The sequence below is a fragment of the Ceratotherium simum genome, chromosome 16 (assembly GCF_057802395.1).
Source record: "Ceratotherium simum simum isolate JZ-2026a chromosome 16, ASM5780239v1, whole genome shotgun sequence".
NCBI lineage: Eukaryota > Metazoa > Chordata > Mammalia > Perissodactyla > Rhinocerotidae > Ceratotherium > Ceratotherium simum.
The window spans coordinates 17,308,003-17,334,346 of NC_141915.1; the positions used below are offsets into that span (position 1 = coordinate 17,308,003).

The 26,344-nt window shown below is 42.7% G+C and overlaps 2 non-coding genes across 2 annotated transcripts; both read right to left on the reverse strand.

The window, feature by feature from the left end:
• Positions 1-11,086: 11,086 nt before the first annotated feature.
• On the reverse strand, positions 11,087-11,193 carry LOC147914929 (U6 spliceosomal RNA). Its single transcript, XR_015554839.1, has one exon. It is a non-coding gene; the product is annotated as a U6 spliceosomal RNA (small nuclear RNA).
• A 14,811-nt stretch (positions 11,194-26,004) lies between these two features.
• Positions 26,005-26,111, reverse strand: LOC147914930 (U6 spliceosomal RNA). Its single transcript, XR_015554832.1, has one exon. It is a non-coding gene; the product is annotated as a U6 spliceosomal RNA (small nuclear RNA).
• Between the last annotated feature and the right edge of the window lie 233 nt (positions 26,112-26,344).

Below are 26,344 nucleotides of genomic sequence, written 5' to 3' on the forward strand. Positions count from 1 at the left end.
CCACATTTCTAGCGGCCATACATCTTTGATCTCATCTAATTCCTCACAACAACCCTGTAAAGAAGGTATTATTGTTGCTACTCCAGAGAGAGAGAGAGAAATGAAAGATCAAAGAGGTTAGAGGTCACACAGCTAATCTGCTGGATTCTAAAGCCCAGCTTTGCAAGGGCATGGCCCAGGTGCATCTGGCCTTAGCATTCATTCATTCAATAAATATTTGTTGAGCACCTGCTAGATGCCAGGGCCTGGTAAATAAAGTTTAAACTTTGTAACCCGGCATGTAAGACACTTCACAATGGATCCTCTGACCCAAGCCTACTTGTCGAACCCCATTTCCTGAATTTCTTCTGCTTGCTGCACCCATTCAGCACCTTAATCTGAGTGACCCTCTGAGCAGATGCCTTTTGTGTCCCATGCCACCTCCCTCTGGTCCATCTCAGATTTCTGCTGCAGCTGCAGTGGACAGCTCCCATGGGCTGCCGGGCTCTCACCTCAAGCACCCCCTTACTACTCTCCACTTTTCTGTCCTAGGGTTTTTCTCAAAGTCACAAAGCTCTAAAGGGCATCCCAGATGGAAGCTTCCATGGGGAAGTTAACACTCCCAGGGGCATCCCATGACCCGTGGAAATGGGAGCTGCTTAGTAAGTGCCCCAGGCTCCGGTCTTTGGAGGGCATTTCTGAGGCATGTGCTCTGCATGGTTGCTCAGTGGTCTCCAGCAGGAATGAACCCCAGTTGTTCACAGTGAGAGCCAATCCATAATGAGCTCTCTATTGGCTTTCCCTTCTTGTCTGTCTCCCTCTCCCTCACTCCTGTTCCTGGGATAATCTCCAGACTAAAACACTTGGTCCTTATCTCAGTCCCTGCTTCCCCCTCTGGTCCCCCAACTAAGACACCCTCCAGTCTCCCCATGCCGTCGCTGATACAGCCACGCAAGGCACTTCCGCATCCCCAGGTGACTCCTTAGTCTCTTATGTCTTCCTTCATTGTGCTGCTTCCCCCTCTACCTGGTGAGATCTTTTTTCGTCTGTCAAAGCCCAGCTCACCCGTGACCTTCTTTCTGAAGGCTTCCCTTCCCCAGGTCCAGTTAGGCATGCTTGTCTACAGAGTGATTCACCTTGGTTCCAGCCCTGGTCACACCTCCCTGTAATTAATTCCACATCTCCTTGAGGAAATCCTGGCTCTGGCCAGCTGGCATCTCTTATTCCTTCAACTGCCACAGCCCCTAACACGGTGCCAGAGTCAGTACCTCGTAAGTGTCTGCTGAATGAATGAATGAATGAATGATTAGCACTCCACCTGGACTCTTTAGACCTCTACCTCATGCCATCTTAAAGCAGGACCACTCTTACCCCAAAGAAGAGTGGGAAGACACTTCTGAAGGTCATGCTGCCAGGAGCTCTGCTTTTTAAAAAATTTCTTTAGATTAACAAGGCATTATATGGAAATATAAAATTTGGCTATCGGTCATTCACACCTCAGTGTGAACTGTCTTCTATCTTACTTTCTTCGCTTTCTTTGGGGTATCTGAGGTTAGTAGGAAAGGGTTGGGAGTTTGGGCTAGAGAGGAGAAAGGAAGCAGAGTGCAGCCAGGAGGAGGGTAACCTGGGGAGGAGTGGGCTGGGGTGGGACCTGCATCTTTGAGTGTGAAGGTGTGAACTCAGAAAAATGGCCCTTCCATTTGATGACCTTCTCCACCAGGCTTGCTTCCCCTAATGCAGGAGTTCTCTTCACTGCAGATTAGAATAACCTGGGAGAGCTCTTAAGACTAGCCAGTCTTGGACTTCCTCCAATGCAAATTCATTCAGAATCTTGGGAATGGAATCCCCCTTAAATATTTTATTTATTTATTTTTTAGCTTTATTGAGGTATAACACAATACATTTATTTAAGTATGCAATTTGATGAACTTGAGTAATTGCAAACAGTCCTGTAATCTCCACAATAAACAAGATATAGAACAGCTGCATCACCCTAAAAAGTTCCCTCTCGCCCTTTTGCAGTCACTCTGTTTTCCTGACTCAGTCACAAGCAACCGTATTTTTCTATAATTTCTGTCATAGTTTTGCCTTTTCTAGAATTTTATATGAATGACTGTAGTCTTTGGTGTTTGAGTGCTGAAACTTAGCATAATATTTTTGGGCTTCATCTACATTACGTGTATTTATATTCCTTTCCTTCCCCCTTTCCCCCCATGGTCCAGAATGGGCATTTTGGTGTACTTTATCACGTTCAACCCTCATCATAGTGCTGTGAGAGGACTATTATCACCATCTTGCAGAAATCAATTATGGTTTGATGAGATTAAGAGAGTTGGTAAAGGTTTCATAATTCCTTTCTTTTTACTGCTGAGTAGTATTCCATACTACAAATACACCTCTATTTGTTTATCCATTCTCCAGTTGATGGACATTTGAGTTGTCTTTGTGTGGACATAAGTTTTCATTTGTCTCAAAAAAATACATAGGAATGGGATTGTTGGGTTGTACAACTATATATTTAACTTTATAAGATACTGCTACACAGTGTTTTCCAAAGCGGCCATACCATTCTCCATTACCACCAGCAATGTATGAGAGTTCTGTTGCTCTATGCCCTCGTTAACACTTAATGTTGTCAGTCTTTTCATTTTAGCCATTTAGTCCACTTAATTTTGTGAGTGTTGTAAGAAAAGGATCCAATTTCATTCTTCCGCATGTGATAATCCAGTTTTCCCAACACCGTTTATTGAAGAGACTATCCTTTCCCCATTGAGTACTCTTGGTTCCCTTGTCAAATATTAGTTGACCATATATGCAAGGATTTATTTCTGGGCTCTCAATTCTGTTTCATTGGTCTATGTGTCTATTTTTATGCCAGTACCATACTGTTTTGATTACTATAGCTTTGTAATGTAGTTTGAAATCAGGAAGTGTGATGCCTCCAGCTTTGTTCTTCTTTCTCAAGACTGCTTTGGCTAATTGGGGTTAGTTGTGTTTCTATACACTAACAATGAAATATATGATTCTTTTTCACTCCATGGGATCAGTTATGTGACATTCACTTTTGAAGGGAATTTCTGGCCAGATAGTGTCTGCAGCTGAAGTATTTTGTTCTCTTCCCCCAGCTTTATAACTAGAACGGCCATATGGAAGAGATGCATAGGGCAAAGTAAGGGGGAAGGGCACAAAGCTTCCATGCCCTCTCTGAGCGTGCCACTCTCCCCAAATCTCCACATGTGCACCAACCTGGAAGCTCCCCAACTTCATTTTTTTGTAGATGGATATCCAGTAGGTCCAACACCATTTGTTAAAAAAACTATTCTTTCCCCATTGAATGATATTGGCATCCTTGTTGAAAATCTTAAAAAATTGAAAATCAATTGACCATAAAATGTAGGTTTATTTCTGGACTCTCAATTCTATTCCATTTGTCTATACCATTTATTTTTCCTCTATCACCACACTGTTTTGATTACTGTAACTTTTCTTTTCCGGATCTGAATAATTTTTATTTTTATTAATTCCTAAACAATATTTGAGAAATAAACACTAATGATTCCACAGTAAGATTGAGCACCAATGAGAAGAGGTGCTATGTTAACACTAGTAACATGAACCAGACTATTGGAAATAGACTTGGAGGGCTGTGGATTCCGCCAGGAGATTCTTGGTTACTGTAGATTTGTAGTAAATTTTGTAATTGGAAAGTGTGAGTCCTCCAACTTTTTTCTTCTTTTTCAAGATTGTTTTGTCTTTCCTGAGTCTTTTGCATTTCCATATGAATTTTAGGATCAATGTGTGAATTTCTGCAAAAGACAAACAGACAGGATTTTGGCAAGGATTGCATTGAATCTGTAGATCAATTTGGGGAGTGTTGCCACCTGACCAATATTAAGTCTTCCAATCAGTGACAATGGGATGTCTTTCCATTTATTTAGGTCTTCACTTATTTCTTTCCATGATGTTTTATTTGTGTCTTTATAGTTTTCAATGTACAAGTCTTGCACTTCATTGGTTAAATTTATTCTTAAGTATTTTATCTATTTTTTTAATTTGCGGCAAAAAACATATCATATAAAATTTACCCTCTTAACCATTTTTAAGTGTACAGTTCAGTAGTGTTAACTATCTTCACATTGTTGTGTAACAGATCTCTAGAACTTTTTCATCTTGCAAAACTGAAACTCTATACCCACAGAACAACAAGTCTCCATCTCCCCTTCCCCCAGGCCCTGGCAACCACCATTCTACTTTCTGTTTCCGTGGTTTTTACTACTCTAGATGTCTCATATGAGCAGAATCATATAGTATTTGTCCTTTTGTGACCAGCTTATTTCATTCAGCATAATGTCCTCAAGGTTCACCCATGTTGTAGGATGTAATAGGATTTCCTATTTTTTTAAGGCTGAATAATATTCCCTTGTATGTATATACCACTTTTCTTTATTCATTCTTCTGTCAGTGGACATTTGAGCTGCTTCCACCTCTTGGCTATTGTCAATAATGCTGCAATAAACATGGATGTACAAATATCTCTTTTAGATCCTACTTTCAATTCTTTTGGCTATATATCCAGAAGTGGGATTGCTGGATTATATGATACTTCTATTTTTAGTTTTTTGAGGAAATTCCATACTGCTTTCCATAGTGGCTGCACCATTTTACATTCCCACCAGCAGTGCACAAAGGTTCCAATTTCCACACCCTCACCAACACTTGTTGTTTTCTGGTTTTTTAATAGTGACCATCCTAATGAGTGTGAGGTGATATCTTATCTCCCATAAGACAGAACACAGAACGGTATCAGTCTCCTGCTCATGCTGCCAGGGCTCTGCTAATTTCATGCTTCTCTTTCCAGGAACAAACAAGAAAAGATCTCAATACATCTTTTATTTTTTTTTAATTACAAAAGCAATACTTGTTTAATAATACTTACTAAAGGAAATTTGAAGAACCCAGAACTATGTAAAATAAAAATGAACATCTCTCCCCCATCTGGCACCTCTCCCCGGGTATAACTATGTCCATTTTGGTGGGTTTCCAACTGGAGCTTTTAAGATATATTTTCATTTGTACATATGTCTAGCATAGCACTGAGCAGACACTAGGTACACAATAAATATTTTTGAGTAAAAAAATGAACTAAGAAGAATAGTTTTAGTTTTGTTTTATGATAATAGAATTTATGCTCTGCCCAATTAACTATAACTTTCTTTTCTCTGTTTTTAATCTCAAAGATAAGTCTTGAAGGTCTTTCTATGACAATACATGTTATGTGATTTTTTTCTGACACTGAGCAAGTCTCCAATTCTCTGACACTAACAATTTAATTCACTTCTGACATCAACTTCCCAGAGTTAGCTCAGACCCCACGGGTTAAGGACTCAGTCCCGCAAGACTGCTTCCACTTCAGATGCCAGCCACAAATGGGGTCCCCAGGCTACCCACACTTCTGCCCAGCCAACTACAAATTTGGGGATTCCCATGACCCCTCCAGGTTTGATAATTTGCTAGAACAACCCACAGAACTCAGGAAAACACTATATAGACGGTCCCTGATTACGATGGTTTGACTCATGATTTTTCAACTTTACAACGGTGGAAAGTGAAACACATTCAGTAGAAACCATACTTCGAATTTTGAATTTTAATCTTTTCCCCAGGCTAGTGATTTTCGGTAAGATCCTCTCTCGTGATGCTGGGCAGCGGCAGTTTCAGCTCGCAGTCAGCCATGTGATCGTGAGGATGAACAACCGATACACTTACAACCATTCTGTTTTTCACTTTCAGCACAGTATTCAATGAATTGTATGAGACAGTCAACACTATTTTATCAAATAGGCTTTGTGTTAGATGATTTTGCCCAACTATGGGCTAATGTAAGCATTCTGAGCACGTTTAAGGTAGGCTGGGCTAAGCTATGATGTTCAGTACATTAGGTGTATTAAATGCATTTTTGACTTACAATATTTTCAACTTATGATGGATGTATCGAGACGTAACCCCATCGTAAGCCAAGGAAGAACTGTGCTTACTATTATAGTTTATCATAAAGGGTACAAGTGAACAGCCAGATGAAGAGGTACATAAGGTGAGATCTGGAAGGGTCCCCAGTGTAGCATCCTCTGTCCCTGTGCAGTTGGGGTTTGCCACCCTCCCAGCACATGGATGTATTCATCAACTCAGAAGCTCCCTGAAGTGTGTCATTTAGGTGTTTTTATGGAGGTTTCATTATGTAGGCGCGATTGATTAAATCATTGGCCATTGGCGATTGAACTCAATCTCCAGCCCCTCTCTTCTCCCCAGAGGTGGGGGAGGGGTGCTGAGAGTTCTAATTAGCCCTCTAATAACAAGGTTGGTTTCTCTGGCCACCAGCCCCCATCCTGAAGGTATCTAGTCTTTCCTCCTCATTGGACCATCTCATTAACATACAATAAACAGTAAATTCCAAGAGTTTTAGGAGCTCTGTGCCAGGAACCAGGGACAAAGACTAAACATTTATTTTACTACAGGTGTAAGTCTTTCTCACTCTTTTTAACAGCTTTATGGCAGTCCATTGTATAGATGTACCATGATTTAGTTAAACATCCCCTATTGACAGACATGCAGGTGTTTGCCTGTCCCTGCTGTTACTAGCAATGATTTATTTAAATAATCATTATTGAGAAACAATGTAGTTATTTGCAGTTTCTTTGCAATCACTAGCAATGTTGCAGGAGACATCTTTGTCAGTATTTCTTCAGTTACATTCCCAAAAGTGGAATTCCTGAGTCAAAGTATGTGTACCCTGGACATTTAGATAGATACTGCTAAACTGCCCTCTAAAAAACTGGTACCAATTTGTACTTCCATCAACAGTGTAGTATGTAAAGCAATCTACAGATTCAAAGCAATCCCTATGAAAATCCCATTGCTATTTTTCACATAAAAAGAAAATCCTAAAATTTGTATGGAACCACAAAAGACCCTGAATAGACAAAGTAATCGCAAGAAAAAAGAACACAGCCAGAGGTATCACACTCCCTGATTTCAAACTATGTTACAAAGCTATTGTAATCAAAACAGTATGATATTGGCAGAAAAGCAGATGCACACATCAATGGAACAGAATTGAGAGCCCAGAAATAAACTCATACATATATGGACAACTAATTTACAACAGAGGAGCCAAGAACACACAAACAATGGAGAAAAGAAAGTCTCTTCAATAAATGGTGTTGGGAAAACCGGACAGCCACATGCAAAAGAATGAAACTAGACCACTCTCTTATACACCATACACAAAAATGAACTCAAATGGATTAAAGGGGCCGGCCCCGTGGCTTGGCGGTTAAGTGTGCACGCTCTGCTACTGGCGGCCCGGGGTTCGGATCCCGGGCACGCACCGACGCACCGCTTCTCCAGCCATGCTGAGGCCGCGTCCCACATGCAGCAACTAGAAGGATGTGCAGCTATGACACACAACTATCTACTGGGGCTTTGGGGGGAAAAATACATAAATAAATAAAAATTAAAAAAAAAAGTATTAAAGACTTGAATGTAAGACCTGAACCCATAAAATACATAGAAGAAAACATAGGTGATAAGCTCCTTGCCATCAGTCTTAGTGATGTTTTTGTGGATTTGATTCCAACAGCAAGGGAAACAAAAGCAAAAATAAACAAATGGGACTATATCAAACTAAAAAGCTTCTGCACAGCAAAGGAAACCATCAACAAAATGAAAAGACAACCTACTGAATGGGAGAAGATATTTGCAAACCATGTATCTGATAACAGATTAATATCCAAAATATATAAAGGACTCATACAACTCAACAACAACAAAAAAACAAACAATCTGATTTCAAAAAATGGGCAGAGGATCTGAATAGATATTTCTCCAAAGAAGGCATAGATGGTCAACAGGCACCTGAAAAGATGTTCAACAACACTAATTATTAGGGAAATGCAAATCAAAACCACAATGACATATCACCTCACACCTGTTAGAATGGCTGTTATCAAAAAGACAAGAAATAACAAGTATTGGAAAGGATGTGGAGAAGGAAGCCTTGTACACTGTTGATGGAAATGTAAGTCAGTGCAGTCACTACGAAAAACAGTATGGAGAGTCCTCAAAAAATTAAGAATAGAACTACTTTATTCCAGCTATTTTTCTTCTGGGTATTTATCTGAAGAATACAAAAACGCTAATTCAAAAAAATATATGTACCCTATGTTCGTTGCAGCATTATTTACAATAGCCAAGATATGGAAACAGCCTAAGTGCCCATCAATGGACGAATGGATAAAGATGTGGTATATACAGTCATGGGTCACTTAACGGGGAAACCTTCTGAGAAATGCGTCTGTTAGGTGATTTCATCCTTGTGTGAACACGATACAGTGTACTTACACGAACCTAGATGGTCTAGCCTACTACACACCTAGGTTATGTGGTACTAATCTTTTTGTTTTTTTGGGGGGGAGGAAGACTAGCCCTGAGCTAACATCCATCGCCAATCCTCCTCTCTTTGCTGAGGAAGACTGGCCCTGGACTAACATCTGTGCCCGTCTTCTTCTACTTTGTATGGGAGGCCGCCACAGCATGGCTTGACAAGTGGTGCGTCGGTGTGCACCGGGGATCCGAACCTGAGAACCCCGGGCTGCCGCAGCAGAGCGTGCACACTTAACCGCTACACCACCGGACCAGCCCTGTATGTGGTACTTATGGGACCACTGTTGTATATGCAGTTCATCCTTGACCGAAAACTTGTCATGCGGCATATGATTGTATATACGATGGAATACTACTCAGCCATAAGAAAAGATTTCATCTTGCCATTTGTGACAACATGGATGGATGTTGAGGGTATTACACCAAGTGAAATAAGTCAGACAGAGGAAGACAAATACTGTATGATTTCACTCATAAGTGGAATATAAGAAACAAAACAAAATGAATAAACAAACAAAACAAAACAAACAAAGAAACTCATAGATATAGACAACAGATTGGTGGTTACTGGAGGGGAAGGGAGTTGGAGGGTGGGTAAAATGGGTAAAGAGAGTCAATGGTATGGTGATGGATGCAAACTAGAATTTTGGTGGTGAGCACGTTGTAGTGTATACATACGTCGAATTATAATGTTGTACACCTGAAACTTATATAACATTATAATATCACCTCAATTTAAAAAAGTGTATGAGAGAAACCATTTATCTAAACCCTTGCCAAAACTGGATGTTTCAACTCTTAAAAAATTTTGTTGTTGGGGCTGGCCTGGTGGCATAATGGTTAAGTTCACATGCTCCGCTTTGACAGCCCAGGTTTGTGGGTTCAGATCCCCAGTGTGGACCTACACATCGCTCATCAAGCCACGCTGTGGCGATGACCCACATACAAAATTGGGGAAGACTGGCACAGATGTTAGCTCAGGGCCAATCTTCCTCACCAAAAAAAGAAAAAAAATTTGTTGTGGAAAATTTCATATACAAAAGAAAGGGGAAAATTACAAGGACTTCATGCGCTCATCACCTAGCTTGAACTCACGACCAATCTTGTTTCAGCTATACTCCCACCCTCTTCCCCACCTCCACTTGAGTACTTTCTTTTTTAAAGCCTCAGTACGTGGTTGTGCATCCTAGTTGTTAATTTTAGTTCTCTACATGAGCCACTGCCCCAGTATGACAACTGACTGACGGGTGGTGTGTTTCCACGACCAGGGAAACGAACCTGGGCTGTGGCGGTGAGAGTGCCAAATCTTAACCACTAGACCCCCAGGGCTGGCTCTCCACTGGAGTATTTTGAAGAGAATCCCAGACATAAAATATTTCATCTGTAAATATTTCAGTGTGTATTTCTACTAAAGGAATTTTTAAAAACATAATCACAACCCCATGCTGACAACTCCTCCAATTAACAATAGTTTCTTAATACCATCAAATATCAGTCTTCAATTTCCCAATTGTCTCATAATTTTATCAGTTGTTTGTTTGAATCAGGATTCAAAAAATTCCGTAGATTATAGTCTATAAGTCTTTTTTCAACTTATAGATTTTCCTTCCATGTCTCCCCCCTCCCCCCACCTTCGTTTGTCATTGTAATTTATTTGTTGAAGAAATTAGATGGTTTGTCCTGTAGAGTTTCCCACAGTCTGTATTTTGCTGATTGTAATCTCGTGGTATCTTTTACCACGTCCCTCCTGTGACTTGGTGGTTTAGATCTAGAGTCTTAATCAGATATAATCTGAGGAGGGGGTAAGACTGCTTCACAGGTGGAGCTGTGTTCTTCCCTCAGAAGGCACATTGTGTCATCATGTGTGGTCGTGTCTCTTCTTGTGATGTTGGTACTCATCGATGACGATTCAAACGGTGTTATGCCACCATTCCTTCTTCATTTAGTAGCTGGAAAATGGTCCACAAAGAGAAACTTCCCCTCATCAACTATTTGCTGACCCAGAGGTACAGTTCATATAGGAAACACATGATGAAGGCTTAATTCTTAACCTTTATTTCCAATTTTATAAAGTAATAAGTTGGTTCACTAGTGTCCTTGAAAGGTAACCAATGAGGTTTTCTTTTGTTTTGAATTTTTTAGTATAATGATAAATTCAGAGATTTAAATATATTTATGCATTTTGTTCTGCTCTCATTATTATTCTTATTCATGTTCAGATTGTCCCATCTCTGGCCAGTGGGAGCCTCTTCAAGTTGGCCTCCGAGGTGGACATTACTCTAGTGGTCTTTGATAGCTTTGCTACATTCTAGTTTGACAAGATGTTCCAGGTTTATCTTATATATTCCTGGTCCTAGACATAAAATCAGCCATTTCTCCAAAGAGCCCTGGTTCCTTTTAGTGAGAAATGGCATTTGGAGGCCTCAGTCAGGGTATTGGAGATGTTTATTTCTATTGGGGTGGTCATCATTTACAGGACTTTTCAGCAGAAAAAGGTAGGAAATATATATATTTAAACTACATCATGAGTTTATGGTGACTTCCAATTACTATTCTGGAAGACAGAATTTTTACTTACTCTCAAAGATCTCACTTTCTCCTTCTCCTTTTTCCCCCCTTGAAAAAGAGCCCCTGTTCTCTATAATACTGATTTGATTACTCATACAACAGCTTCACGGGATTTGTCATTAATTTGCATGTCATCTGTGCCCAGGGACCGTGCCAATCCTCTCTGTGTCACTCTAAATTTAGTATATGTGCTGCAGAGGTGAGAACAAACTTTATAATCTTTACCAATCTGAAAGGTATCTTCTTCTAGTTTTATTCTGCATTTCTTTGGTAATTAACGAGGGTGAGGGTCTGTCTTTTCATTACAGGCAAGTCCCTGGTTTAATCCTCTTTCAACAAATTGTTAGTATTCTCCACAACGGTATTTCCCAAACTTCAGTCATCTGTGTAGTATGTTTCTTCCCAATTAACAAATCCCCCATGTTATTATTTACTAAATATATTTTTAGTTACTGAGCTCCCTCCTAAGCAGTCATACACAAGCGTAGTAAACATTCATAGATTTGGTGTCTACTTACATACTTCCCCAGTGCACATTGACATAAATACATTAGTCTTAAAATTAAAAAGTGAATTTTTACCACCCGAAATCATCTCATGTACCACCCACCTGTGGCAAGAGCACCATGCTCGGGGAATCACTGCCCTACAGGTTTTGGCATTCTGTGATGGAAATGGAACGAGAGGTGTCAGTCATGTCCCCATGTCATCATGTCTTTCATAAGAGGGACCATGTTCTGAGGAAAGCCAGACCAAATACCTGCCCTCACTCAGTGCTAGAGGCAGCTACACAGTAACAATAATGTGCTTTACCATTCGATGTGGAAGAGGACCTGGGATTTGATCTGCAGTGCTGCTGTGAGCCAGCCGGCTGTCTTGGGGAAACCCCATTGCCACTCTAGCCCTCAGTTTCCTCATCTGTAAAATGAGGAAGTTGGAGAAAATGATTTGAAATCCCGTCCAAGTTTGAAGGCAAGGTTTGTAAGCTCCTCCATCTTCATGCACCGAGAGTTCCTAGTTTAGAAGTGAGAACGTTGCTCCTTTATCGCTGTCCATTTTCTCTCATCTGAGTTCCTGGGTCAGGACCGGTGCTGGGCGTCCCAGTCTGCACCAGCAAGTCTCTCTCTGGCGTCACTGACAGAGGACTACACCGAAGCAGCTAACCAGCTCCTAAACACAGGAGGCACCGGAGGGGAGCTGAAGAGTTAAGCAGCCCGGCCCAGATCCTGGAAGAGCTCAGGCTGGGGCAGTGCAGGCTGCGCGATCATCACAAGACCGCGAGACTTGCCATCAGGTGGCTCGGGCAGCCCTGGGCAGGAGCAGAGCCCAGCGGGAAAGGGCATTGTGAAGTCCGGGAGAGGCGATTCACACGACCCCAGAAGCCAGGTCATGCCCTGCTTCCAGCAGCCCGGTCCAGATCAGTGAGGATCAGGACTGTGTGTGTGTGTGTGTCTAGAGAAGAGGAAAAGCACCGTAGTTATGAACTAGAGACCCTGGTCTTGGCTGTCACCCTTGCCCCTTACTAGCTATGTAGCCTTGGACAAGTCACGTAACCACTTGTGGCTCAGTTTCCTCATCTGTAAAATAAGGATCATAGTATTACCAACTTCATAAGATAGTGATGAGGATTAAAAGGGTTAACACATGAAAAACAGAGTGGTCATAAGCATCAGGTTATGTGTGTCTAGGAGAGAGAAGAAGAAAAGAAAAGAGTGAAAGAACAAGAACAGGTTAAGCAAAGCTTCTTCTCCAGTCGGGCGCAGGCGCCAAGGTAGAGGAGTGTGCTGGGAACCAGGAGCTGGGCGTATTGAATTAAGAATATGCAGATGACGACCTGCTGAATAAGGAGGCACAAGCCACCCACGTGGGGTGGGCAGGTAGCTCCTTCAGCATCCCAGCTCCCACTTTGGGGGAAGTGAAACCTTCAGGGTCCTTTAGACTGAAGGCGCAGTTTCAATACACCTACACAAAGGAAATAGAATCGCAAGATTTATTACTTACAGATCCCAGAAGCGAGGAGGTGCAATGAGCCTGAGGGAGAGAGGCAATCCTTTGTCCCAGGTCGCCAGCGAGCAGGAGATAGGGTGCAGAGTAGCAAGCACCTATTACTTATAAGGTGGTTGGGGCGGAGGTCACTAACTTTTCCACGGCTCTACTCTAAGTGGTTGTTTTAAAAGGTGCCCTGTGGGGCCAGCCCGATGGTGTAGTGGTTAAGTTCACGAGCTCTCCTTTAGCTGCCCGGGGTTTGCAGGTTCAGATCCTGGGTGCAGGCATATACACTGCCCATCAAGCCATGATGTGGCAGGTGTCCCACATATAAAGTAGAGGAAGATGGGCACCAATGTTAGTCCAGGGCAAATCTTCCTCAGCAAAAAAGAAGAGGATTGGCAATGGATGTTAGCTCAGGGCTGATTTTGCTCACCAAAAATAAATAAATAAATAAAAAAGTGTCCCAGGGAAAGTAAAGTGGGAACTTAGGGTGGGCATCCTAAACTCAAGTCCTTATCTAGGCGTCCAGACCCTGGATGTGTGCAGGGCTGTCATGCTGTAGAATGCCTAGGCAGCAACTCTGAAAAACAAAAGTTGTTCTTCAAAAAGTTGTTTTCTCATCACGTGGAGTGGTCTCCAGCCCTGAGTTCTGGGAGGAAAATGGGATACCCAGAGATAAGCCTCTCTCACACAGCAAAGACTAAAAAGAAACCCCAAAAACAAACAAACAAAAAACTGCCCAGAGGTATTTTGTTGCTCAGACAGGGCCCAGCACTGAGACCCCTGACCTCATCCAACGAGATGTGTCTTGCTAAGAAAAACCACACCTTGTTCAGTGGCCTGTGTTGCTCATGTCATCTGCTTGAGGAAGAAGCTGAGTTACCCGTGAGGTGTCTTCTACGGGGACCAAAGTGCAGCTCAGAGGAGTGCGAACTGCACTTAAACTGCAGAGACAGTCGTGGTGAGTTAACGCGGGTTGTACCACGTAGAAAAGCAACAGATAAATCCTTGGAGTGTGCCATTTGCTCAGACAGCTACATGTGCAGAGAAAACCCTAAATCGCTCTGGAAGGTCGGTCAGGTAACCTGCTTGGGGCATTAAGCTCAGTTCCAAATGGTGAGTGCTGGAGCCCTCCAACCACGCCAAGATCAACCGATACCTAGGCCCCCAGCATCAATAATCCCTTCCAGACGCCATGCCCACTGAAAACGCTGCCCCAAAGGAAGTAGTTTCTTCTTTGCGCCAGCACAGAACCTGAGAACTATTGCAACATTTACTTTCTTTTTGTACTTAAAAAAATACTCTGGTAATTTCCTTGAAGCAATGTGTGTGTGTGTGTGTGTGTGTGTGTGTCTGTGTGTGTGTGTATGTTACGTCTAGAGAGACAACCATCCTTTTGGCCCCTTTCCTCAAATGCTGGGGAAGGTTTGAATCCTGGACAACCTTCCCCTATTTCACTGGAGTTTTTTCCCGCTGTGGGGCATTCTCCTCAGAGACCAGCCCCACCCTCAGAATGAAGGCTCACATGTCCCCACAGTCAGCACGAAAGACTTAACAAGCATCAAGAAGTTCCTTCACACCTTCTCAGTATTTCCCCTGCCTGCTGACTAACAACTGAAATTCTTTTTTTTTTTTATAATTTTATTTATTTATTTCTTTTCCCCCAAAGCCCCAGTAGATAGTTGTATGTCATAGTTGCACATCCTTCTAGTTGCTGTATGTGGGACGTGGCCTCAGCATGGCCGGAGAAGCGATGCGTCGGTGCGCACCCGGGATCCGAACCCGGGCTGCCAGTAGCAGAGCTTGCGCACCCAACCGCTAAGCCACAGGGCCAGCCCTTACAACTGAAATTCTTTAAGCCAGTTCAGGCCTTATGTTCCCATATCAAGAGTCAGCAAGCTTATTCTGTAAGGTCCAGAGAGTAAATGTTTTAGGTTTTGTGGGCCGTGCAGTCTCTGTCTTGGCTACTCAACTCTCCTCTTGTAGCTAGAAAGCAGCCATAGATAATAGTAAACGACAGAGCACAGTTGTGTTCCAATAAAGTTTTATTTACAAAAGCAGGAGCCAGATTTGGCCCACCGTCGAGAGGTTGCTGACCTCTTGTTCTACATTTACAGAGAAGGGTGGTGGGATGGGGTAGGGAGAGCTGACATTTTTAGGGTGTATGTCACATGCCAGGCATAGTGCTGGCAACTTGATAGATGATATTTCATTTAGTCCTCACAAAAATCACTGTGTGGAAGGTACAATCAATATCCCCATTTCATAGCTGAGGAAACTGAGGCTCAGAGAGGTTAATTAACTTGACTGAGGTTGCTCAGCTGATGCTGACAGAATGTGAAGTTCCAAAGCTTGTGCTCTTCCTGCAGAAACAAAGACGTGTGGAATGCTGGAGCCAGATAGGCTTCAGAGGTCACCAAATCCAACATCCTCACTTTACAGAGAGGAAATGGAAATGGTAGGGGGAGACCAGATGGAGACAAACTTGTCTTCTTTCTCCCGTTCATACAGGGATGGCCCTAATGCCGTCACCTGGGGCACAGCATCTCCCCTTGGTAATAAATTGTTTTTGGCTGGGACTCTCACTCCCTCTGGACAAATACCAAACTCCTTCCTTACAAACCTCCCATTCTCCTGCCCTTATCCCCTGCTGAACATCTAGTAACACTTCACAGAAACAGCTAACAATTTTCTCTCACTGGAGGATTTATATTTATTGTAGTTTTGATTATGGAGGCTTGAATTATCTGGACAACTTTATATTGCAAATAACAGAAACTCCAACTCAAACTGGCTTGAAAAATAAAGATAATTTATTGGTTCACATAACTGAATAGTTCAGAGATGGGGCTAACTTCAGGTGGGGCTTGATATGGACTCAAACAATGTGCCCAGGACACGACTTCTCTCTGTTGGTTTCTCACCTTCCTCAGCATTGGTTTTAACCTCAGATATACTCTCCCTCATGGTTGCAAAATCGCTGCCAGGAACTCCTGAGGCTACATCCTCCTTATTTGCATAGTTCCCTGAAAGAAAGGGGCTTTTCTTTCCCAGAAACGTCAGCAAACATTTCCTTGCATCTTATTGGCTTGGGTTAACTACCCATTTTAAACCAATCACTGAATCCAGGGGTTGGGACAGTCTGTCTTAAGCCAATCAGGATCCATCCCCGGAACTGGGGCTGGGGTTAATTGCACCTAACCTGCAGGGCTGTCAACTAGGGAAAGTTTAATTCCCCCATGAGAAGGCAGGAGAAAAGGGATTGGCAGACAAAAATGTCTGCTCTGGGTTGAACTAAGGGTCTTCAAAAAGCTCTCCCGTTCCTGAGAGTTCACTATTCCACTCTATTCCTTTCTCCCCTAGGCAGAGGAGGCTGTTTTTGCAAACACTCTCTCTCTCTTATCTTCATGAAGGTAAGGGTGAGCCTCATTCTGCCATCTGCCTGGCACACAAGCCATGTGCGAATTGCACCCAGAATGACTGTGGGACAGCTGTGTTCCTAAGGGGCACTTCTTGGGGTCAAGTGTGCGTCAGAAAGTGGGTCTGCTCAAGTGACCGGCTGTGGAAGGGTTTTGAGATGTTTTAAGCAGAGGAAGCAGCCTTGAAAATAGCCCCTCAGCCACTGTCCGGGCTGAGTAAAAACTGATGTCAGGGAAGTGAGCAGAGTGCTTATTTCACGAATTCAGTGATGCCGTGGCTTAGCTTTAATGCTATTTAGGATGTCCCTGCCCAGGAGCCCTCTCAGAGGAGGTCAGAAGGCAATCTGCAAATTACTAAGCTTGCAGCATTTTTCAGAGTTCTCATTAGCAAGCGATACATTAGTGTCACCACAGGCCTTCTTCACTGAGTGCCAACAAACTGTGATACTGAGAGGTACGGCTCTGGTTCCAGTTTACCTATGAGCAGGTAAAAGCCGCAGACCCATCTGTCTTTTCCTGGTGGGTGGGAGGGGAGGGAGTGCCAGGCATCCTTTGAGATCCTTCCGGCCCTAGGATGAAGACTGACAGGAGATACAAACGTAACTGTGGATCATTTGTGGAAACAAAGCAGAGGTGTTAAAGCCTGTGGCCATTTACTGGCCTCACATTCCTATTTCACCACCATTTTGGTTGTGACACATTTACAACTAGAAAGTGTTGGGCTGTCTTACATTGTTTGTTTGTATTTTAACTTTCTTCCAGATTTTCCTTGCAGTCAATGATCTTAACATCCAGTCCTTAATCTTTGAGGAACGTTGCTCTGGTTAGCTCAGTTGGTTAAAAGCTAAAATTAGAACAATTCCACCCCAAGTATACATTCCCAAGAGAATTGAAAGCAGGGACTTAAACCAATACTTGGACACCAGTGTTCAGAGCAGCATTATTCACAATAGCCAAAAAGTGGAAACAACCCAAATATTCATCAACAAATGAATGAATAAATAAAATGTGGTATATCCATACAATGAAATACTATTAGGCACAAAAAAAGAATGAAATTCTGGTTCATGCTACAACGTGGATGAACTTTCAAAGTATTAAGCTAAATGAAATAAGCCAGACAAAAGGACAAACAGTGTATGATTACACTTACGTGAGGTATCTAGAATAGGCAAATTCATGGAGACAGAAAGCAGAATAGAGGTTACCAGGGGCTGAGGAGAAGGGAGGGATGGGGAGTTATTGTTTAATGGGTAGAGTTTCTGTTTGGGATGATGAAAAAGTTCTGGAGATGGATGTTGGTGATGGTTGCACAACACTGTGAATGTACTTAATGCCATTGAATTGTACACTTAAAAATGGTTAAAATGGTAAATATTATAAGATGTATATTTTGCCAAAACAAAAGAAAATTTTAGGGGCTGACCCGGTGGCATAGCGGTTAAGTTTGCACACTCTGCTTCAGCAGCCTGGGGTTCACAGGTTTGGATCCCCGATGCAGACCTATACACCACTTATCAAGCCATGCTGTGGCAGCGTCCCACGTACAAAATAGAGGAAGATTGGCACAGATGTTAGCTCAGGGACAATCTTCCTTACCAAAAGAAAAAAAAAATTGTTTTATGTCAAAGTTACGGGCAAACTCTAAGTAGGGGCCTGTTAGGCTGCGTTCTGTCTCACAGACCACCTTAGCCCTATCCCAAGCCCTGCTGGTGATTAGAAATCAATGCCTTTGGCCGGAAGAGAGTCTGGCTCTGGACAACCTCTTCTGGTTGCTGGGAGATATGGTCCATCTGCTACTTTAATAGTGGGTTAGGAGGTTAGCTATGACACTCAAGGTTATACCCCAGAGGTGTAATACATAAGACATCCATATTGTTCAAAGATCAAAAAAAGGGCCGGCCCCGTGGCTTGGCGGTTGGGTGCGCGCGCTCCGCTGCTGGCGGCCTGGGTTCGGATCCCAGTTGCGCATCTGCCCACCGCTTCTCCGGCCATGCTGAGGCCGCGTCCCGTGTGCAACAGCTGGAGGGATGTGCAGCTATGACATATAACTATCTACTGGGGCTTTGGGGAGAAAATAAATAAATAAATAAAATCTTAAAAAAAAAAAAAAGATCAAAAAAAGCGTGTAGTAAAAAGTCTCCCTCCCACCTCTTTTCCCATCCACCCAATTCCCATGTGCCCCAACAGGCAACTCCTGTTTTAGTTTCTTGTTTATCCTTCTAGAATATTCTTCTAGAAGTACATTTTAGTACATCTTCTAGTAGTACAAGCTACTATGGATATATGTTATTTTTCCCTCTCCTCTTTTTTTATCCGAATGGTAGCATGCTGTACTGCACCTTGCCTTTTTCTGTTAGAATGTATCATGCTGATATTTCCATAAAATACATAAAGAGATTCCTTACTCTCTTTTTACAGCTGTATAATATTCCAACTTATGAAAATACTATAGTTTATTTAACCAGTCCTTTATTGTTGAACATTTAGCTGTTTGCAATCTTTTGCCATTACATAATTATAATGTATAATCTTGTATAAATGTCATTTTGCACATGTGTAAAGATACCTGTAGGAAAAAAATCTGGGAGTAGAATTACCGGATCAGAGGATGTACACATGTGTAATTTTGATAAATATTAACAAATTTCCCTCGATATAGAGTGTCAGTTTACCTTCCTACCAGCAGTATATGAGACTGCTTGTTTTCTTCGAGCCTGGCCCATGCAGTGTGATGTAAAATTTTTGGATTTTTACTAGTATAATGGGTGAAAAATGAGATCTCAATGTGGTTTTAATTTGCATCTATCTTATAACTGGGGTTGAGCATCTTTTCAGAGTAAGAGCCATTTTTCTTTTCTGTGGACCATCTGTTTATATCTTTTGCTCATTTTTCCCTTGGGCTGTTAATCTTTTTCTCATCAATTTGTAGGAGCTCTTTAAATTGGGAAATTAACCCTATGCCTGTGATATGAGTTGAAAATATTTTTCCAAGTTTGTCATTTGACTTTATGTTATTTGCCTTGCAGAATTTTTTATGTAGCCAAATTTACCAATTTCTTTTTAGTGGCTTTTGGATTTTTATGATATAAATATATGAGATTTAATCATATATGATTAAATATATGAGAAAGGCCTTACTCCCTCTGGAGTTATAAGAGAATCTTCTCATATTTTCTCCTATTACATTCATGGTTTCATTTTTTTTTCCATTTCAAACTTTGATCCAGTTGGAATTTATCCTCATATGCAGTGTGAAGTATGGATCCAACTTTGCTTTTCCAGTGACTACCTAGTTGTTCCAATACTTACTGAGAAACCAATCAATTCCCCCACTGGTTTTAGATTCTATCTGAATTAGCACTGTGGGATGGAGTGGTTTATCAGAGTCCCTACCAAGATGGATTCTAGGTTTTGTCCCCCATCCCTATGGGACTGCCTAAGTACATCTTAGACTCACAGCAAATGTTTCTGGAAAAAGTGACCCCGAGTCCTTTGCTCACCAGTCTGTGTTCCCAACCTCTCCTAGATCTCATCCAGTAATTGATCCTATCTTGTTAACTCTTCTATGCTTTAAAAAATATTTTTGTTATCCTTTGTCCGGTTTAATTTTTCTTCATGGAGAGGATTGTTCTAAATTATCTAGTCCACTACTACCAGAAGAGGAGGTTCTGGGTTGTGGTAGTAGAGTTCCATATGTTGAACCATCCTTGAATTCCTGGCATAAACCCCATATGGTCATGATATATTAATTTTAATATGCTATAGTCTATTTACTAATATTGCACTTGGACTTTTTGCATTAATATTAATTAATGAGATATATCTATATTTATATATTTAGTGAAGTCTTTTCTGGTTTGGTATCAGTCTTGTGCTCAAGTTTTTGAAAGATTTTGGAAATTTTCCTTCTTTTTATATAGTATGTAACAGTTTTAACCACCCTGTGATTATCTTCTCTTTACAGGTTTGGTAGAATTCCCCTGTGACACCACGTAGTGCAGTGGATTTCATTGTAGTCATCGGGATCCTTGCTGGGGAGCCATGGAGGGGAGAAATGTAATCTAACAACAGACAGTATTTGATTCACATCAGTGCACACAGCTGGAGCTGGAGCAATTGTGTGACTAAAAACATTCTTTTAATTCTAGTAAATTTTCAATACCACAAAATTATAAAGATTAAATTTTTGTTGTTTGTTGTTGCAAGAGTCAAAAGGCTTTAAGTCTTTTCTCTTACTCATTTCACGCCCTAACCTTTTTCAGAGACCAAAATATGTGCATTGAACCACTTCCCAAACATTTATTCTGCCTTTCTTGGCCAATCAGAGCTCTAGAGATGCGTCTAGTTGCTTTGGGCCATAACGATAACCCTCCCTCCAATACCCAAAGCTAATCTCCTGTAAAATTTGACATTTGCTCGTCAAAAAACAATTCCCATTTCAGGGCCTCCTTTGTGTGTTGTTCTCCCCCACAGGGAAAGGGTTTCATCACTTTGATTACTCCTGTAAGTGGAGTAAATGTGATCATTAAGAATAAAGATGAACGCAGGATTGGTATAAGGGGGGCAGAAAAAAAAAAAGAATAAAGATGAAAGCAAGATGGGGAGGCGGAGCATCAAATCCACACTCTTAAGCAAAATTGAAACAAACAAAACCCCAGTAACAGCAAAAGCCCAAAACTCCTTTAAGACAAAGTGCTATTTGTTAACAGGCTGTTTTCTCATCTCTCCTTCTGAGGGAAAAATCACTCAGAAAGCCCCTGACGCACAGCACAAACCTTTGTGTGGTGGCCTGGCTTCATAGGAAGTATATGGGATATAGAGGGAAATTCAGGGCTTCAAAGTGATAGGAGACTGAGGGCATCCGAATTGGAACTCACCCTGCCTGTACGACCCTGGGAAAGAGGGTAGGAGTCAAGTTCACCTCCAAGGGAGGAAGTGGTTGAACTTCAGATGGATATTGTGGGTCAGCCAGTGTACCCTGACTATGTGACCGCTGTGATTTTGCTGGCTAAATGAAGTTAGTTGGCCACTAACAGGGGAAACTAGAAATTCTAGTTGCCCAGATTCAAGTCTGTCTCCGTTTCCAGATTGTAATCTCTTTGAGGACAGGGATTATGTTTTTAATCTCCGATTCCCCGGTGCCTGGCACAGAGTATGTGCTCAACACATGAAAGAAAGAATGAAATCATTAAAATAACGGTTTACATGGATTTATTTATTCATTCATTGAGTATTTATTGTGTATGTGTTAGGCCGCGTGCTGGGTGCCCCTAAGACATCGGAGGACAACCCTGGTCTCCCTCCTGTGGGGACTGTGGTCCAGGGGCACAAGATGTTGAAACGCCAGAGGAGGCTGGAGGAGGGACGTTGGACGTGGCTGACCCCGTGCTCTAGAGAGACTTCTCACTCGCACTCGGTGGGACCTGCAGAGCACAGAGCAAAATAGTCTTGGGGCAAGTGGCTCAAATTCCGGGGGCCTCTCGCTGCGTCTGGCCCCTGTGCGGTGTGCGTCGATGCTCTGCTTGGGTGTGAAAAGATGAAGACAGCCAGGGCGTCCGCCTTGACAGCCGCTCATAGCCCGAGGCCCGACGGGCAGAGATTGTAACCTGCATCCTTGCTGTTACCAGAGAAGGAAAACCAACACTGAGACGGGAAGAAAAGCGCACGGCTTGCGCAGAGGGTGGGAGTGCGGTTTCCCGAGGGAAGGAGGCGAGAGCTCTAAATCAGGCGGCGGCGCGCCCCCTGCTGGACCCAAGGCCGTTCTGCAACCGGCGGAGCATGGGCCAAGGTGGGGGGAAGGCAGCTCAGACTAGTGAGAACAAGGAACCAGGAACCTTCCTTGTTCCTCTCAAAGGCGGAAACCAAATCCCCACGTGGAAAAATCTACCAAGGCTGTCCAGGGCGCCCCATCTTCCCTACATTCTGGGAGAACAGGAATGGGTAAGTGGTAAACAAAACTCCATCTGTAGCCAGGGCATTGGCTACCCACTCTGCTGGCCAACTCACTACTTCCTTGGGGCCGCATTTCCCGTCTCGGGCTTACCTTTGGGAAAAAGCATATAAATTATTATAAAACATCTGTCCCCCTCTTTTTCTGCAAATGAAAGGACCTTGGGCATGGGAATAATACAGATACCATCAATTGTAAGGACTATATCTAGCTTACTGGCATCTCCCTTCGTCCCCCTCCCCCAACAGCATATAATTTGAGGATTTTCTTAAAAGAAAGACTTTAACGCCCCTAACTAATCTTTTCCAAACAGCGATAATTATAAATTCCAAACAAAAACTCAGAGGCTTGTGAGCCTCTCTCAGTCTTTTCATTTCAATACATCCACTAATTAAAAGCTATAATTTAACAAATAATGACTTAACCATCTCACTTTGAAATCAAACAAAAACCTACCAGTAAAACGTCGGACTAGATAAAGATAATGAATCCAGGCGCAATTCAGACTCCTGCTGGGCCAGTGCTGGCCCCCTTCCAGCAACGGGCCTGCCGCCTGTCATTAGCGGCAATGGTTTTCCAAACCATTTGGAGCAAACTCACTACAGAGAGCATAAGTGAGCAATTTGTGAGGCTAAGTGTTTTTTTGGACGCACTCCCACTGCTGATGGGGCATTTATCCCTGCCTTGCCCTCATTCATTGTCACTTGCTCAATTTCATTTTCTCCCTGACCCCTCTTTGGGCCCTGGGGGAGAATGTTGTTTCTGAAGTAATAAGCAGGAAGGAATCGTGAAAAGGAAGATGAGCAATGAAACTAGGCGATGCTCACTGTATACAGCATCCTAATAGGTTAATAAAATAATCAGTGAAGAAAGCAAGATTGCTTCCCACCTAACATGCCCCCTCCCTTAGCTGGGAATTGGGCATCTGTGTCAGGCTAAAAATAGTCTCGTGTTCTGGAACCTCCTGCGCAGCCCAAGCTCACACCAGTCGCCTGTGTGTGCCACCCGGCTGCTCTGCGAGAGCGCTCATTCTCCATGGCAGGAGGGCCTCAAGCACTGACCCCTTCCTGGAGTCCCTGGACGGGGAGAGAATTGGGTACCTCTGACAAGGCGTCAGGGATGGCAAAGCCTCCCCATGGAGCAGCAGGAAGAGGGGGCACTGGGTGAGACCCCAGGAGAATACAAAGCTTGGACACTCTGAGTCTGTCTGCAGGCTCGGGGGGAAGGAGCTGCCAGGTGTGCCTATGTCACACTCTCCCCTCCAGGACCTCAGCCTGGGCTGTTACATCCCCAGGAGCTGCTTAAACCTTAAACCCCAATGTCTCCTCTTCACCTGAGCACAGTTCTTGTCCTTTATTTCCCTCTCCCCATCATTCTACCTGTACCTGTTCTTCAGCTTCAAATAGACCTGGTAACAGTCGTCGTCATCATCGTCATTGTCATCACCCTCAGTGCTACCATATACTGAGTGCTTTCAATGTGCCCGGCACTCTGCTGAGCACTATATGTGGATTGATTCAACCAATCCTCCCAACAACCCTCAAGCAATAATAATAGCTTTTTTATCCCCTGTTCCCTCATTTTCTTCCAGGCTCTTCCTGGATTCTTTTCCTTTCCAAACCCACTGTACTACACAGGCCAGACAGTTCTGAGTGCCTGCTACACCAGAGTTCTCCTCTGAGGAAAGTGGTTACTTTGCGGGGGGGGGGGTGCTCTTGCTTCACCTTGTGTCATGTGACTGGACTATTGGTTGGTATGGGATTGTGGGCCCAAGCCCAAAGCGGCAATGGATGGACTGGACATAAGCATGACCAATCACCCATGATATGGGTCCACGAGGGTCTGTCCAATAGGGATGCTCCATACTGGATGGTACAATGTCACCTGATCAGATTTTCTCTGGAGGTATGAATGTGAGATGCACGCTAGGACAGTGGAAGTCTATTTCCATGGAAATGACGAGTACCTGGATGTGTGTTTAATCTTCCAGCAGTCTTCCAACATAGGTACTATTAGCAACCCCACTTTAGAGATGAGAAAATAGAGGCTTAAGCAAGTTAATCAGCTTGCCATGAGTCACACAGCTATGGTAGAGAGATTCAAACCCAGGTGGTGGGACTAAAGAAACTGTGTCCAAATTTTCCCTTTGTGTAAGAACACCAGTCATGTTAGATTAGGGACCATCCTAATGGCCTCATTTTGACTTGATTAGCTCTGTAAAGACCCTGTTTCCAAATTAGGTCACATTCTGAGGTATTGGAGTTAGGACTTCAACATATCCTTTTAGGGGGACACAATTCAACCCATAACAAAATGAAAAACAACGTTATATCTAAATGATCTATTTTTGAGTCTTTCATCTCTAAGATCCTCAAAAGCAGGATTAGTCTCTTATTCGACTATGTGGCTTCCATGTGCTGGCATATGACTTTTCCAACCGTATTGTTTTTTCTTATTACTAAGACCCATAAGGAATGGTAGTTTTGTAAATTGCTCAGATGTATTGCAAAACAAAGGGCTTAAGAACTATCAGGCAGGTGAATTGTTACCAAATAGCTTTCAATGGATCCCACATTCTAGACTGCACGGCAGGGTAGAGCAATCTTGGGGACTCATGCCAAAGGTGACATGACTGAGGGGCGTGACCAGGGTATCTGCTTTGACTTCTTCCTGCCAAATTCTGGGCCCTTCTGTTCACTCCCCTTTCCCACCTTCCACCAACCCTTCTCTTATCAGGCATGTGATGTGTCAACTTGACTGGGCCACGGGATGCCCAGATATCTGGTTAAACATTCTAGGTGTGTCTGTGAGCATGTTTCCCCAGGAGATGAGCATTAGAATGGATGGACTGAGTAAAGCAGAGCGCCCTGTCAGACGTGGGTGGGCATCATCCGACCCACTGAGGGCCTGAGTAGAACAAAAAGGCAGAGGAAGGTTGAAGTCTTTCTCTCTGCCGGACTGTGGAGCTGATCTCCTGCTGCCCTTACACCATCCTCTCCCCTGGTTCTCAGGCCTTCGGATTCAGACTGAACTACACCACTGGCTTTCCTGGGTCCCCAACTTGTAGAGAGGAGATCATGGGACTTCTCAGCTCCATAATCACATGAGGCAATTCCTCATAATACATCTCTTTATATCGGTCTCTCTCTGTTTATCTAGTATCCTATTGGTTCTCTCTCTCTGGAGGACCCCGACTAATACAAGGCACCTCCCTGGGTCTGGCCTATTTTCCTCATCAGGTTCTTATCTGATCCCAGCTAACAGGCTGCCTTAAGAAAGAAAGAAAGAAAAAAGAAAGAAAGAAAGAAAAAAAGAAAAATATCCATTTTTCACTGTTATGAATTCATCAGAAAAAGGAACAAGAGCAAAACTTTGTAATGCTTAGATATTCCAGCAACTATTTTATGTTATTTTGTGTCTTCAAGTGAGAGGAAGAGTATCTTGATAGGATTTTGTTTGGGTTTTTTTGTTTGTTTTTATGGTGATGACTTTTTTCTTTTGTTTTTCGTTTATTTACATATCTTTAATAAAAATTGTATACATTTAAGGTGTACAACATGATCTGATATACATAAACACAGTGAAATGACTACAGTCAAGCTAATTAACTTATCTCCTCACATAGTTATCATTTTTTGTGCATGATGCGTGCACCTCAAAAATATGGGCTGCTTCACAAGTTTGCGTATCATTCTTGCACAGGGGCCATGCTAATTTTCTCTGTATCGTTCCAATTTTAGCACATGTGCTGCCGAAGGGAGCGCTTGACAGCATTCGTTTTGTGTCATATCTCTTCATGCTTTGGGGTGTTTCTAGGATACAGAAACATCTGGTCCCATAGAGCTGGGATTTTTCTTTAATACTTGGTTTTTTAAAAGACTGAGCTGGGTTGTTCTGTAATGATAGTTGGTCTCATAACCTAACTGCCTCTGTCTTATCAAGCCAGATTTCAGTTGTGGGTGGATGCTCTCGATTTTGCTGTTTCGCAAGGTCAAAC